Raw genomic sequence first — 15,497 nt, 5'->3', positions numbered from 1 at the left:
GAAAAATAGAAAATATACAGTACTGTGCGAAAGTTTTAGGCACCAAAGCAAATTACACAAATTCATTTATCTTAGCAATACGAGTGAAAAAAAGCACCACATATGATTTAAACAGGTGCAAATAACCATACATACAGTAAAAAGTAACAAGAATTTCTTATTTTTGGGTAAGTAGGTTGTATCCTGAACCAAGCTGTAGAACAAAATTTAGTTCCACATTTCTCCTGAATGCCATGAGCCTGCGTGTGTACATGTTCAGTTCCGTCAGCAGCTCACCTGATTTAAGATTTTTTTTTTACCAAACCAGTTTTTGATAGGAAGAGGACTAGAAATAACTCTATTAAACTCAGATGAGGAGAAATTAGGAGATGTTTTAAGAAAAACAGTGCTGCAAATGCACTGCTATTCGTAAATTTGCTGTGTGTAATACTGAGCTAATAAACACTTATTCACAGATAAGAAGCTTTTCCTTTACTTAAAATTCCCACAGGTGCCTAAAACATTTGAACAATACTTTATATATACATATACAAATATATAAAATAGATATATGTTTATTTGTTTACAGCACACACATACAATTTTGTTTATGTGTTTAAAAGCATTAATACCTTACCATGCATTGGACAAAATGTTTTAACAAGCAGGAGTCACTGAGTTTAATTCTCAATCGAAGGGCTGTCTGCTGAGCCCTGTCTCTGCTCACAATCCTACCACCCTCATTATGACACAAAGAACCCAGCGACTCCAAATGTCAGCTTGTCCCACAACAACCTTCTTTCACCCCCAGGTTTTCCAGAAAATGCAAAAAATACAGAACACTGTTCTTTTTTTCCATCCACAAAAGAACTCAAAAAAGCTCAAGCAAATGCAATGAAAAGGAGAGCAATGCTAATGAGTATTTCGAGTATCCTAATGACCTTGCGGATTAACTGCCAATTGAGGTACCTCTATCAGCCCCTTCTCCTTTTTTTGTTGTCTGGCCAACTGTTGCAGAGGCCCTTGCCAAAGCGTAGTCAGTAGCCCGTGAAGGCGTCTCCCTCTTTTTGATACTAAGAGGGCATTTTTTCCAGGAATTTTTAACTGGCGTCTACGTCAGAGTTCCTTTCTCTTTTTTTGGGCAGGGGAAACTGTTGTGGAAAATGCAGAGACATGGGAAAGAATGGGAGCACAGTCATATGGCGGTAGGTGATCAATCGCATGAGTGCGCTTTTACTTTGGACTATGTTAACTGCCAAACCCCTTTTCCCATCATGCATGCTCCTTTTCCATCTATTAACCTCAGTGCCATTGTCGTATATGGACACTGAGTGCATGGATAAAGCGGAAGGCATAATGATGGCATACAATAACCAACGTCATTTTACATTTACATTGTTGTTAAGGGATGTATTTGTGAGTTAATATTCAGCCTCAAACAAAAAACATAGAAAATACAGCCAGTAAATAAATGTAACAACTAAAATATTGTATCTTACAGTTGTAAAGATACAAAATATCACAGTTTGACTGTAGTTTCAATTAGTCACCAAGTAAATATTTTATTTGGATTTAGCTGATAATATCTTCTAAATACTTGTTCTTGTCATTATCTGGGATATGATTTAGCTTTTATCTGACCTTTAAATATGTCACAATCTTACCACTGTTCCCTGATGTAATGTTCATAGCATCTTCCAATTAGGCCTTTATCCTTTTCTGTTTTCACATCTTCTGATCTCTAAGCTTTTCTGAACCAAAGCAAAAGCCTAAACTTGTACAAACTCCTTAAAACACAGGGAATGCTTCTCCAGCAGCCTAAGCAAACTCAGCCTTTAAAAGTAAGTGGAGCTAAGCTTCTAAACCCTGTGTTTACCCAACCCCCCTGCTTGAGGTCAGAGGTCAGCCAGGGCTCAAAGGGAAACACTGCCCCCCAATCTACAACCCAGCTGTAGTGTTTTCACAAGCAGGTAATGATGATTGACAGCCATGCATGAGCAGCAGGAGCCTGCATAGGAGCTAGTCACGCGAGGCCTGTTCGCCTGGGGAATGTTCTGAGCAGGAAGGAAACTTGCATTGTGTTACACAGCTTTTTTCTCATGATCCATTTTCTGAAGCTACCTAAATTAAGGGGTTTTAGCTGAGACTTGTAGCTCTGATAGCTGCTGTGTATCTGCTACCCAGAAATTCTGGACCACCACTGGCAAAGGGTTAACTTAGCTGACATCTTGTTCAGCTCTTCAGTTACATTTTACTATATTTATAGGTCCTGGTCTCAGGGGCATGGCATATACAGTACATTTGCTGTGTTAAATGAAATAAGTGAAAGCACTGAAGACTGAATATACTGAACAGCAACTGATGTATTTTAAGTCATATTGTAGTGTTTCTTCTAATTTTGTTTCTTCTAATTTTAAAAATAAAATAAAGCATTCCTCATCTTTCATAATGCTTAGTACCAGTTTACTCTGTTAACCTCTACACAAACCAGCTGTTTTCCAGCTGAAAGATACAAGCTATATAAATGTAAGCTAACTTAGCATTAGCATTTGTCTGTTCATTAAAAGACTGGCTGCGTTTCTATGTGTAAATTTCACTCTTATGTGACTTGAGTAGCATTCTTAAGGTAAATTTATGATTAGAATTGCTCTGCTGAAGTAAATTAATGATAAGAATAGCACTATTGAGGTAAATGTATTTGTTAGTTTATCTGCTGGGATGTTTTAAATGTTCAGTGATCAAAAATATTTATAGTTTTGTAATGGCTTTTTCTGTAAACACATTAAGGCTATTTAATTTAATTTGGCAAATTTAATGCAAACCTGTGAAAAACGTGTTTAGTATTCAGTATTTGATATTCAGCCTTCTAAGAAATGTTCTATTTACAACCCCTGGCAAAAAGTATGGAATCACCAGTCTTGGATGAGCACTCCTTCAGACATTTCATTCTGTAAAACAAACTCTGATCAAAAACATGATACAATAATAAGGTCATTCCAAAGTGCAACTTGTTGGCTTTCAGGAACACTCAAAGAAATGAAGAAAAAACATTGTGGAAGTCAGTGAATGTTACTTTTATTGACCAACCACAGGGAAAAAAATATGGAATCACTCAATTCTGAGGAAAAAAGTATGGAATCACTCAAATTGAAGGTAGAAAATAAGGACACACCCAGTCAATTTCCTTTCCCTAAATGGACACCTGCCTCAGATTAGATCTGCTCGTTAGTCTGCAGTTAAAAACACCTGCAGTCATGACACCTTGGAGGGCTGCTGGACGAATTAGAGTGGCAAGAACCATGGCTCCAACAAGAGAAATGTCTCTTGAAACAAAAGAGAGGATTGTGAAACTTCTTGAAGAAGGTAACTCTTCACGCATGGTTGCTAAAGATGTGGGCTGTTCACAGTCAGCTGTATCCAAGATATGGACCAAATACAAACAGCATGGAATGGTTGTTAAAGCCAAGCGTACTGGTAGACCGAGAAAGACATCAAAGCGTCAAGACAAGCAACTTAAGGCCATTTGTCTTGAAAACCGAAAAAGTACAACTAAACAGATGAAGCATAAATGGGAAGAAGCTGGAGCCAATGTATGTGACCGAACCGTAAGAAATCGCCTAAAGGAAATGGGATTTCAATACAGGAAAGCTAAAAGAAAACCATCATTGACACCTAAACATAAAAGAACAAGACTGCAGTGGGCTAAGGAGAGGCAATCATGGACTGTGGATGACTGGATGAAAGTTATCTTCAGTGATGAGTCAAGAATCTGCATTGGACAAGGTGATGATGCTGGAACTTTTGTTTGGTGCCGTTCCAGTGAGATTTATGAAGAGGCCTGCCTGAAGAAAACAACCAAATTTCCACAGTCCTTGATGATATGGGGCTGCATGTCAGGCAAAGGCACTGGGGAGATGACTGTGGTTAATTCTTCTATCAATGCACAAGTTTACATTGACATTTTGGACAGTTTTCTCATCCCTTCAATTGAACAGATGTTTGGAGATAATGAAATAATTTTCCAAGATGACAATGCATCATGCCATAGGGCAAAAACAGTGAAGGCATTCCTTGGAGAAAGACACATTCAGTCGATGTCATGGCCTGCAAATAGTCCAGATCTCAACCCAATTGAAAACCTGTAGTGGAAATTGAAAAAAATGGTCCACAAGAAGGCTCCGACCTGCAAAGCTGATCTGGCAACTGCTATCAAAGAGAGTTGGCACCAAATTGATGCAGAATACTGTTTGTCACTCATCAAGTCCATGCCTCAGAGACTGAAAGCCGTTATAAAAGCCAAAGGTGGTGCAACTAAATACTAGTGATGTATTTTGAATCATCTTTTGTTTATCTGTTTTTCATGATTCCATACTTTTTTCCTCAGAATTGAGTGATTCCATATTTTTTTCCCTGTGGTTGGTCAATAAAAGTAACATTCACTGACTTCCACAATGTTTTTTCTTCATTTCTTTGAGTGTTCCTGAAAGCCAACAAGTTGCACTTTGGAATGACCTTATTATTGTATCATGTTTTTGATCAGAGTTTGTTTTACAGAATGAAATGTCTGAAGGAGTGCTCATCCAAGACTGGTGATTCCATACTTTTTGCCAGGGGTTGTAGTTGTGTTTCGGTTTCCACCCATTTTTTTCTAGATGCATCCCCTCTACTTTGTCTTTAAACCCTGTAAGGATGGCGGACCTACACATCACATTTAAAAAAGTTCCCCTTGCTATTTTTATATATAGTCATTGGTTGCACTTAAAGTCTTAACACAACCAACATCCTTTAATTTTTCTATCATTGATCCACCCTATTTTACTATTGAAGTCCATTTAATTGTCCCCATGAACTCACAGGCTTATAAGTCCCTAAGGCTTAGTACTCAGTAATGCTGAAAACTGTGTAAAAAGTGCAAACTGACTTAGTAACTCCTATATTATACAGTTTTAAGGTTTAAAATAAGGAAAACTCTTTATAAATATACTATAATGTATTATTATTTCTTTTGAACATTGCAATTGTTTTATTTTAATTACTAATTTATTTGATTATTCATACTTTAGGCCATCAAACTACTAGTGACACTCCTCTGTAGTCTTTAGATTGGTTGCCCTGGGCTTGCCCACCACTGACTGCCTATTATTACTTTATGACAAAGTTGTTGTCATATTATGATATAGGTGAATAACATAAATGTGAATAAATAAGCTGCAAAAAATAATAAGCTGTTCAGTATTCAGTATTTAATATTCAGCCTTCTGAGAAATGATTTATTTTGTTGTGTACAAATTTTTTTTTTGCTATTTGATCTTTTTGTTGTTGATATGTGTGCGTTCCTTACTTTATTTATTTATATCCTTGTGCGTATTTAAAGGACAGTACGTGACAGATTGAAGGTGCAGGAAGAGTGTGGAGAAATCCCCTCTCATTGAGACAGCTGCCCGGTGAAAGTTCCCTGCAGCTAATCATTTCAGAGACTAGGCATGTTCAGAGAGTATTGTTTCACAGAGGAATTTGTATCATTTCCTTTGGGGTTTTTATGTTGCTAATATGCCTTTCATACTTGATCTGATAAGTTACTGGAGCTGAACACGAGACCGAATTTTGTTATCATGGAATACAAAGTCAAAGTCAAAGTGGTTTTTATTGTCATTTCAGCTATATACAGAGTACACAGTGAAACGAAACAACGTTCCTCCAAGGACCATGGTGCACATAAACACAGTGTAGACAGAACAATAGTGCAACAGTACAAAAGTGCAGACAGACAATACAACACCATACAGACAAAGGATAATAAATAAATAACAAGACAGTGTGCAAATTTTGCAGAGTGCAAAAAGGACCAGGTGAGGTAGTAATTACTCTATTACACAGTGTGCAATAGAGTCCAGTGAGGTAGTAGGGTTTTTAGTGCTTTCCATTTTCTGGGGTAAGTGGGGTAAGAGTGTGTGTGCATGTACAGAAAAACCATCAGTTCAGTCTCTGCAGTTAAGGAGTCTGATGGCTTGGGGGTAGAAGCTGTTGCAGAATCTGGTGGTGCTGGACCGGATGCTGCGGTACCTTCTTCCCGAAGGCAGGAGGGAGAACAGTTTGTGTGAGGGATGAGTGGGGTCATTCAAGAATCATACAAGACAAGAATCAATATAAGATCCAAAGTGACCACAGATACTGATGACAGTCTTGTCTGTTTTAGTTGTTGCTGCTGTTGCTGATGATGATACTGCTGATGTTGCTGTTCTCATCGTTGTTTTTTCCATTAATTATGATGATGAGAACATTGATCATGATGAGAATCATGATCCAGTCAGAGGTGTCATTACATTCTGGGTCATCTTTTTTAAATTATCCACACTGTCCCCTGTAAGCAAGATAAGCAATGTTGGCTAGTTTTGAATGACCTTAATTCCAGGTGAACACTATCAAAAAACAAACCTGCAGACACACACGCATGCACACACAATCACCAGCGCCTGGCATGTTCCCAGCATTCCCAGTGAAAACAAGCCACTTCCCCTCCACCCACATCCCCTTTCACCAGGGTGATAAATAGATGGCTTCTGGAGGGCAATGGGAAGTCTGGCTCCAAAATAGAGGCACAGAATAGGGAGGGAAGGGGGGATATACTGGAGGAGATGGAGGGGATTTTGGAAGGCCTGTGTCCAAATGAGAGAATTTTGCCAAGTGTCATTAATCAATACCAAATGAGATTATGTCTGGCCTGTCAGGAATATTGTGTGACTAGCCAAAGAAAAACATGTTTCCATTTGTTGATGGTTGTTATATGCAGTGTTTCATGACGCAGTGTAATATATAAGAATGGCAGACATGTTTTTACATTGTTTCTGTGATGTAAAAATTCTTGTAATTTGTTCAGATTTTAATATCAAGTTTTTATACATGTAGATACAAGTGTGTGGGTTTCAGGAGAAACCAAAAGCAATTATCCAAAGTATAAATGTACATTTATTTAATTGTAAATCATATCAAAACAGAGCCTTAAACACATATAAAATAAAATAAAACATTCATCATCATTCATGATGCTTAGTACCAGTTTACTCTGTTTACCTCTACACAATCTGGCTGTTTTTTTGCTGAAAGGTATGTAAATCTAAGCTAACTTAGCATTAGCATTTGTTTGTTTATCAAAATACTGGCTTCCTTTTTATGTGTAAATTTCCCTCTCATGTGACTTCAAAAGTATAATTATCCAAAGTATAAATGTTAAACACATATCAGATGTTAAAGCAAGACACTTTACTGCATTTTTATTTTATAAAAACATTAACTAATTTAGAACTTAACAGCAGCAAGGCATCTCAGAAAAGCTAAAATAGCAATTTGCAGCTAACTTGGTATGATTATGTATAAAAAGAAATTTTTAGAGCTTCAGAAGCAAAAAAATGGGATCATAAATCTGAAATGTCACTAATTCTACTGAGATTATACTATTTTACAATTAGTTACAATAAATAATTAACACACAAGCTTATTAAATAAAACATCTAAACACAAACAGAATCACTCAATCAATTTCACCACAGCCATGAAACTGTTCAACAGCACTATATTTAAAAACATCTAAATTAATTTTGAATTAAAACTGCAGGAAAAAAGATGCTGAAACCGAAAAGCTGGCTTTCTTAATTTAGTCAGAACTTTGTGAACAACTAATTGCAACACATAGAGACAACACAGTAACTTCCATGATTTACATTTGAAAGAGGGGAAATATATATAAATAAATAAACACTCTTAGATTAATTAGACGTACTGCAGCCGGACTGCTGATACCTGGGTGTTAGACTCCACTAATGAGAGTTCAGCTTCAGTGGCTGTAAAATCCCTTTAATAAGCGTGGGGGTCTGGGGGTGGGGGGCTGCAGAGCAGGCTCACACACATAAAGGGCAAACAGACAGGAAGACAAGAGAGACTGAACCCTGCAGCCCAGCTCTCCCCCTGTGTTACCACAACACTGCGAGGGTGTCACAGCTCCTCAGGCTGGGGTCACTATAGGACTGTGAGCGAGTGAGTGATTATAGCATTGTGCGCTGGAGACAGATGTCATATATGATTTAGAGTGAGAGAGAGGGGTGAGGAGTGTAACCCCAACCTGTTGCTGCTAAGGACCTTTGTGGTGGCTTAACTAACACAACGGGAGTGTTTTTGAGCTTTTTTAATTACTTATCTGAGATTTTGGAGATAAATCTTGTTGTTTCTAGGACTACACAGGCAGATCAGCCTTATAGTTAGTATACAAACAAGATTTATAAATTAACTTAATAAATGTCAGAAATTAGGTTTTAATGAATCATTCAGTCTAATTTAATTACAGTTAATTATATTTAAGTTACAAAAAATAATACATTTATATGAGCAACAATATGTTATAATCATAGTTCTAAGTTATATAGTTAAATTATCTATGACTTGTTGGTATTATTATTATTATTATTATTATTATTATTATTATTATGGAAAGGTGTCAAGATCTTCTAAAAAGTGAAACACTTATTAACAGTGTATCAGGCAATTGAATCATGCTTAATCTGCCTTTCTAATTTTGATTAATCAATCACAAGATTGTCTGTTTTCAAGTGACTAACGTTTTTTTTTTTTTGTCTTCAAGTTGAGAAAATGACACTTTTTTTTTATTTCAGTGTACAGTTTTTTAAATTAAAATATTTGTATTTGACAATTTTTGATTGTATAAAATTTCAAATCTCAATCAACTCTTTGGTCTACTCCTTGTTCTAACACTATACAACCATGCTACCCTCTAAGTGGTTGCTGATTATGCATATGAAAAATAAGATATATTACATAGTGTTCATGCCTACAAAGAAGGTCAGGAAGCTATAAAAATGAACTCAAAGCACTTAAAGCTCCATACTGTTATTGGTAGAATGAATGAACACAATATATTGTACCAGTATTTTCTAAAATCAGATATAACACAGTCACACAAGAAACTGATGCTTGAATGTGGCAGACAATGAACTACAATATACTATAAGAATGAATAGGTAAAAGTGTGTGGAAACAAGAATAGACAGATTATTTGCAGTTTAAATATAGAACTTTCAAGCTGTGCTATAAATGGACAAACCAGTTTAATCAGTTTGTCACATCTCCCAGCGTCATTATGTTTATTATAACTCACAGCAGCTTAATAACTGAAAGCTGCCTTTGGTGTTTAAAGGTCAGCCTCTACTGATCTGCTGAGGTGTTTATTAGGCCTGTCTTTCCCCAGTATATCAGATATGTAAACAGGACCTAACCCATTTAATGCTTTATAAACAAGAGAGAAAGAGCAGTATTTTAACATTTACTCTTTGTCTAATTGTAAGATAATGCAATAGTCTGAGGGTTTTAAGTATGTGATTTTATTGTGCCACCCAGTTTAAACACATTTTCATTCAGAATCAGGATGAAGTTGTTCCTGAACTGTGATGATCTGAAATGTCATTTTTGACCTTATGAAATAATAATTCTTATCACGATCGTTTCTATTTGTAATTGACCTATGTAATAGGTCATGAATAGTCAAGAATGATGTCATGTTTTTTTATAGAGATTCAGAATTTTTTGCTAATAATCTACAGAGACTAAGTACCCTAATGACATGTTTACAGGGAATCTGAGGAGTGAACCATGATCTCAGCTGTTGCAGGGCTTTTATGACTAAATTATATTTAAGGTCATGCTGTAGGAAAGGAAGGGAGATGAAAAAGTTCCCTCCCATTTTTATTTGTCCTTGTGGAGTTTAGTTCATTCTGACTCGACTCCTTTTAATAACCACTGAGTAAAAGATAAGTCGCCAAGATGTCCCTCTAATTACTCTCCCACCTTCTCCCTTTATGCGAATGCTGTATATATTATATATACACTAAAACGTCATATTTTATAAACTAACAGTCATGATTAGATAACAGAACAGTGGGAATATAAATGCTTCCCTTATTTCTGGGACTGGAATAAGTCAGTAGAACATAGCCCCGTTGTTTGGGTTTTATTAACTGCTGGGCCACAAAGAAATCTATGCTCTGATAATTACGATAGATCTCTAATTAGATTTATAATTTGTTTTGTCAGTCTGTGGGTTGTCCAGCAGTCCTCTCTTGTGTGCCCTGGGTGTTCTCAATGGGAGGGAAGAGAAACACAGCTGCCCCTTAGCGGCCCACCAACAGGGAGAGAGCAGGCCTTATTTACCCCATCCCACAAGCTCATAAAACCAGCGATTCAGCCAGTGTACACAGCCTGTTAGCATAGTTTTAGAAACGTCTTTCTGTGCGACAATTATTTCATCGTTTTTGATGGGACATTTCCAGCTTTGGTCCACAATCAGACAATAAGTACAGTAAACCACATGAACTCATTAGAAGGATGCGTTAATTATTTCTACAATTCATTTTTAATTTTTTGTCAACGCTAATGTTTCAATTTTGAAAAATGTTCTTTCGTACAACACATTTTTAATATGTACCTAAACTGTATTTAAATAAATGCACTTAAATTGTATTTAAATAAATAACCATTCTCACTTTCCACAAAGTCTAGAAAAATAGACTCTCTCTCTATTTGTTTCTTTATTGATCTATTGGAGCACTTTGCAGTTCTATAATTACACACTTTCTATAATTACACACTTTATTATCACCCTGTCCTTTAATAGTCAGGACCCCACAGGACCACCACAATATTATTTGGGTGGTGGGTCATTCTCAGTCTCAGTAATGTAGTGACACTGGCATGGCGGTGGTGGTGTGTTAATATGTATTACTCTGTATGAGTGGATCAGACACCTCCGGGTCACTGCTGGAATAAAAAAGGTCCATCAACCAGAAATATCTAGCCAACAATGTCCCGTGGGCAGTGTCCCCTGGGCAGCGTCCTGTGACCGCTGATGAAGGACTAGAGCAGGGCTGCACAACTCCAAAGGGCTGCTATTTATAGGTAAATGTTTGAGTAAAATGAACATTGTTTTATTCTATAAACTACGGACAACATTTCTCCCAAATTCCAAAAAATGACTGAAATACCAAAAAGAGCTTTCAGATCTCAAATAATGCAAAGAAAACTAGTTTTAAGAGTTCAGAAATCAATATTTGATGGAATAACCCTTGTTTTTAACCACAGTTTTCATGTACATGTTTGGCATGTTCTCCTCCACCAGTCTTACACACTTCTTTTGGATAACTTTATGGCACTACTGGTGCAAAAATCCAAGCAGTTCAACTTGGTTTGATGGCTTGTGATCATCCATCTTCCTCTTGATTATATTCCAGAGGTTTTTAATTTGGTAAAATTAAAGAAACTCATCATTTTTAAGTGGTCTCTTATTTTTCTTCCAGAACTGTAAGTATATTTTAGCAAGAATGAGGGAAAAGTTAGGGAAAAGGTTAAGAACCTCTTTAATATAGTAGACATTAAGGGGACACAGAATGTGTGTTGTTCAAACACAGCAGTGCTGCTGATTTTTTTTTAAACTAACACATCACCAACCTGCCAGTGTCAATGTAGTGCTGAGAATGACCCATTAACAAAATAACAGCTGCTCTCTGGTGGTCCTGTGGGGTCCTGACCATTGACGAATGGGGTGAAAGGAGGATAGTATGAATCAGTGAGTGTGTAAGCGTGTAAGAGGTCATAATATTGTGACTTGACTGTGACGATAGAAGATCTAAACCACGGCTGATCCTGCCAAGCTGTTGCCAGGGTGGTATTTTGTTGCTGTTTCTGTGGAGAGGAGTGAAAATAGTGCGGCGCTGCCATGGCTGTGTGTGCAGTGTGAAGAGGTGAGAGGATGGCCTGTCAGTCTGGATTAGCTCTGCCTCACCGCTCTTTGATGTGCAATGACAGGGCCATCCTAGCACCGCTCTCACTGTTGGCCTTGGCTCATGCTCATTCGTTTGATTTGTAAAGGGCTGTGTGAATACATGTTAAAAGAAAGAGAGAAAGGAGTGTGAGTGTGTGAGAGAGGGATTTACTAATTCTACATCATTTTCTATAATAGGCATTATATCAATACACAATATGGGCTAATCATAGCTTGTATAGAATGTAACTTAGCAAACACATATAAGGTGAAAGAATATCCATTTGTACACTTGAACTTCTTACATTGCATCATCTGTGTAATCTAGACGCACATGCACAAATACACAGATATGTACATGTGTCTTACACAATTTTTTGACTTACTCAGTCAAGTGATCATTTTGCTTTGAGTTACATTGTAAAGACATAACAATGTTAGTATATATTTAACTTAAATTGAGTGTGCAGTTAAAGCACAATTGACTGACAGCGTAAATCAAGGAGGGTAAACACTCCAATATATAAATATATGGTGTCGAGGGCCAGTGGGAACAATGTATGAAACAACACTGAGGAAAGAGCCTTGGTGCATGGGTAGTATAAATAAATTACCTTTTTTTTATTAAAAGGCATATACAGTATGTGCATGGTAGCCGTAGCATTTTGGCCAATAAAGTAAATTCCTTCCTACGTTCTCCTCTTACTCCTTTAAATGTACAGCATCAAAAATGCAGCAAAATCCAAAATAGAAAATAACTGGCATTTAAGTAGAGGCATTTCTCAGTAGGTTTGTAGAAAACTGTAAAATACAGCAACATATGAGCAAGTGACCAATAGACATTTTAGGCAGCAAATGACAAGTTGGTTCTTGAAGTTGATGTGTTTTAAAAAGCAGGACACACTGAGCAAGCACCATCTCTTTTAAGGAATTAAGTCAGATACAGTAACAATTTAGTACTAATATTGTATAAAAATATCATGTATCAAAACATAATGTAATGTAATGTACATACAGAGTTCCCCAATGGTGAAACAAACTACCTTCCACTACCAGATCAGGAGCGTCCCTCGCTATCTTTAAGAAACTCCTGAAGACAGAGATCTTCAAAACTACTTCTAACCTCACTTCTCCTCCTTTCCTCCTCTATACCACTATATCCATGTTTACTTTGAACTTCTATTACTCTATGTACATCATTATTGTAAGTCGCTTTGGACAAAAGCATCTGCCAAATGTAATGTAATGTTAAATAGACCAATAGAAATACTCCAAAAACTACAATACAATATATGGGATGATGTACCCCATAAATACTAAAAAAACTTTATTTATTTATTTATTTATTTATACATGCACAGGTTTATATAAAACCTCCTTTAGACATCATGTAAATACTTACATTTAGAGTGTTGATTCATTTTTTAACCATGTGTTTAAAAATACATTTGTCATGTTTGACAGACATCCTATTTATGAGTGAGTACACTTGCTAACATAGCCTTTGCTTAGGTAGTTTGAATACCGATCTATCGAGTATCAGAAACGCTGCTGTTCCTGGTGCCATCCATAAACTAAAAAACCTCTGAAAATTATTTTTACATATTTATTATTACATCTAAAGACAATCTGTCGTTACTCAGACTGAGAATCTGCATGGAGTTGTATTGGCTAAAACAGTTCAGTGCTGAACTGGATTTGTTACAGTAAGATGAGCTGGATTTGTTACAATTAAAACATAGATGTGTGAGTTGATTGGATAAAATGATTGTAGTGAAGCACTTTTAAAATGATTTAACAGAAACCAAACTGCACCATGTGCCACACTCTCCCCTGCGGCCCACTGCTTCTGATTTCCTACACAGTGTTCTGTAAGATGAGCCCTGTACTTTCAGCCAGATTTATGAATGAGCACCTACATTGACAAAAGGTGTGTGTGTGTGTGTGTGTGTGTGTGTGTGTGCATGCATGTGTGAGAGAGAGACTAAAAAGAAAGAAGGTGTGGGTGTGTCTCAGACAGAAAGACAGTGTGTGTGCGTGCTTGAAAAAAAGTGTCTCATACAGAAACAGAGAATGAGTGGGTGTTTGTGTGTAGATGTGTGTGAGAGAGAGAGAGAGAGAGAGAGAGAGAGAGAGAGACAGAAGGTATGCGTGAGTGTGTGTAGGTGTTTTCATAAGTAGACCTGTTGCATTCTTTGTAGTTTACACTGACTTATGTAACCTGGTAATGGAATATGTGTCAGTGTGAATGGATCATGTCAAACTTGCTTGGCCAGGTGGGAAGTAAGCAACACGCGAGTTCTCTGTAATCTTGTGTCTCTCGCACGCATACCCAAACACCTCCCACACTGTCCCTTCACAACCTGCAAACACGACATGCCCTCAACACATCCTGTAACAGAGTCGTGCATATTCAGCTGCTGCTGTGAAGTTGCTGAGCCTATGGAATACATTAAATTAATGTCTTCTTAACACTGTGAGTGTGATCTATACATTTATTGGTATTATAAATAAACTGCCTGGCCGAAAAAAAGTCACCACCAAAAAAAAAAGGTCACACACCCTAATATTTAATTGGACTGCCTTTAGCTTTGACTGCAGCACACATTCACTGTGGCATCATTGCTTCTGCAATGTCACAAAATTCAGTCTTGCATTCATTTTTCACCAAAATCTTGCAGCAGCATTGATGATGGTAGAGTCTGACCGCTGCACAAAGCCTTTTCCAGCACGTCCCAAAGATTCTCAATGAGGTTAAGGTCTGGACTCTGTGGTGAACAGTCCATGTGTAAAATGATGATCTCATGGTCCCTGAATCACTCTTTCACAATTCCAGCCCCATGAATCCTGATATTGTCATCTTGGAATATGGCCGTGTCATCAGGGGAAGAAAAAATCCATTGATGTAATAACTTGGTCTATATTCAGTATATTCAGGTAGTCAGCTGACCTCATTCTTTCAGCACATACTGTTGCTTAACCTAGACCTGACCAACTGCAGCAACCCCACATCATTTACTTACTTATATCCAGGTTGTCATGCGTATATTGGCAGTGACTAAACTTATTCCCTACTAATATTTTAGGGCACTGTTGGGTACTTGTAATTTTCTCTGAGTGTCCGAATTGCAAAGTGGAACCAGAATGTGATTTTGAGGGGACTATAAACTCCCAGTGCATCATAATTTATAGTAAATATTGTAGCTTACTTTATGAGCTTAATATATATGTCCCACAAAAGCATTGTGAGTTGCTAGGCAAATGACAGCAGAATGAACATTGGTGTCTGCATAAAACGTGTTTTGTATTCCAGCATGGCCTTAAAAAGAAACTGCTGATTTCTTAAATATGTATCAGTAATTAAAAATATTATAAGTATGTTTAAATGATTTTATCTCCATGTGTATATTTATCTGTTCAATATGGAGCCCATTTTTGAGCACAGCACTTGGCTTATTTGTCCACTCATGTTTTTGTCAAATCATGTTTCCAGCCAATTCCAAACACAATCATTGGCCTGAACTTGGCCTTAGTTCATGTGTGTACAGAGTTTTAAACCCAGTTCAGCCAACCATGTTTTTGTTTGTGTGATGGGGTTAACTGAGATAATAAAAAATACAAAAGTTTTATCTGAGTTGTAACAGAAGTCAATGATCCAGAATGTGATGATACTAATGATGCACTCCAAATATCTCCA

The sequence above is a fragment of the Astyanax mexicanus genome, chromosome 7 (assembly GCF_023375975.1).
Source record: "Astyanax mexicanus isolate ESR-SI-001 chromosome 7, AstMex3_surface, whole genome shotgun sequence".
In the NCBI taxonomy this organism is placed as follows: domain Eukaryota; kingdom Metazoa; phylum Chordata; class Actinopteri; order Characiformes; family Acestrorhamphidae; genus Astyanax; species Astyanax mexicanus.
Note: the sequence above shows the minus strand (reverse complement) of the source record.